The following is a 1,980-nucleotide window of genomic DNA, read 5'->3' on the forward strand; positions in this document are numbered from 1 at the left end:
AAAAAATGTCCATACTACCCAAAGCAATCTAAAGATTCAATGTAATACCTTGCAAAATGCCAGAAGTATTTTTCGCAGGAGCGGAACAAATAATCCTAAAATGTGTACAGAACCACAAAGACTCTGAATACCCAAGGCAAACTGGAAAATGAAGAACAAAGCTGGAGGTATTATAGTCCCAGATTTCAAGATACACTACAAGGCTACAGTTATCAAAATGCTGTGGTACTGGCACAAAAACCTACACACAGATCAACGGAACAGAACCAAGTCCAGAAACAAATCCACGTGTGTATGGTCAATTAATCCCCGATGAAGGAGGCAAGAATATACAATGGGGAAAAGACAGGATCCTCAATAAATGGTGCTAGGAAACATGGACAGCGACATGCAAAAGGATGGAACCGGACCACTTTCTGATGCCGCACAATAAAATAAACTCAAAATGGATTAAAGACCTAAATTTGAGATGTGAAGTCATAAAATTTCTAAAAGAAAAGGCAATAATCTTTTGGATGTTGTCCTGAACAACATATTTAAGAATATTTCTGCTCAGGCAAGAGAAACAAAAGCAAAAATAAATTATTGGGGCTACATCAAAATAAAAGTCTGTGTACAACAAAGGGAGCCAACAAAAAAAGAAAAGGCAGGGGTGCTGGGTGGCTCAGTCGGTTAAGTGTCCGACTGGACTTCAGCTCAGGTCATGATCTTGCAGTTCGTGAGATCGTGAGATCGAGCCCTACGTAGGGCTTTGCGCTGACAGCATAGAGCCTACTTGGGATTCTCTCTTTCAAAAATAAACATTAAAAAAAAAAAAGGCAGATTACTAAATATGAGAAAATATTTTCAAATGATATATCTGATAAAGGCTAACATACAAAATATATAAAGAGTATACTTGTACAATTCAACACCGAAAAAACCATCTGATTAAAAAAATGGGTAGAGGATCTGAATAGACATTTTTCCACGGAAGACACAGAGATGGCCAACAGACATATGAGAAAATGCTCAATATCACTCATCATTAGGGAATTTAAAGTCAAAACCACAGTGAGAGACCACCTAACAGCTGTCAGAAGGCCTAAAATCAATGACACGGGAAACAGGTCGTGGCGAGGACGTGGAGAAAGGGGAATCCTTGCGCACTGTGGGTTGAAATGCGAACTAGTGCAACCACTGTGAAAAAAATATGCAACTTCCTCAAAACAGTTAAAAATAAAATTCCATGTGATCTAATAATTCTACTACTGGATATTTATACAAAGAAAACAAAAATACAAATTTGAAGATCTGTGCATCCCTATGGTTATAGCAGAATTATTTACAATAGCCAAAATATGGAAGTAAACTAGGCATCCACAAATAGATGAATGGATAAAGCAAATGTGGTAAATATATATGCACAATGGGATATTACTCAGCCATAAGAAGGAATGACACCTTGCCACTTGTGACAACATGGCTGGAGTTAGAAAGTGTGCCAAGAACAGTGAAAGACAAATACCATATGATTTCAGTCATATGCGGGATTTAAGAAACAAAACAACTGAACAAAGTGGGGGGAAAAAGAGAGAGAAGGACAAACCAAGAAACAGACTCTTAACTCTAGAGAACTCATTGTTACCCGAGGGGAGGAGGAGAGGGAACAGGGGACAGGGATTAAAGAGTACACTGATGGTGAGTGCTGAGTGACACGCAGACGTGCCGAGTCACTGTACTGTGCAGAAGACAAATATAACACTGTCTGTTAACTACGCTAGAATTAAAATAAAAAACCTAAAACCTAAAAAAAAAAAAGGACACACACACACAGGAATACTAAAAAAAGAATGACAGCTTGTCATTTGCAACAACATGGATGGACCTAGAAGGTATTATGTTAAGTGAAATATGTCAGCCAGAGAAAGACACATACCATACGATTTTGCTTACCAGGAGAATCTAAAAAACCAAAGAACAAACAAACCAGACACAGAC

This window comes from Suricata suricatta, chromosome 8 (assembly GCF_006229205.1).
Source record: "Suricata suricatta isolate VVHF042 chromosome 8, meerkat_22Aug2017_6uvM2_HiC, whole genome shotgun sequence".
Lineage (NCBI taxonomy): Eukaryota > Metazoa > Chordata > Mammalia > Carnivora > Herpestidae > Suricata > Suricata suricatta.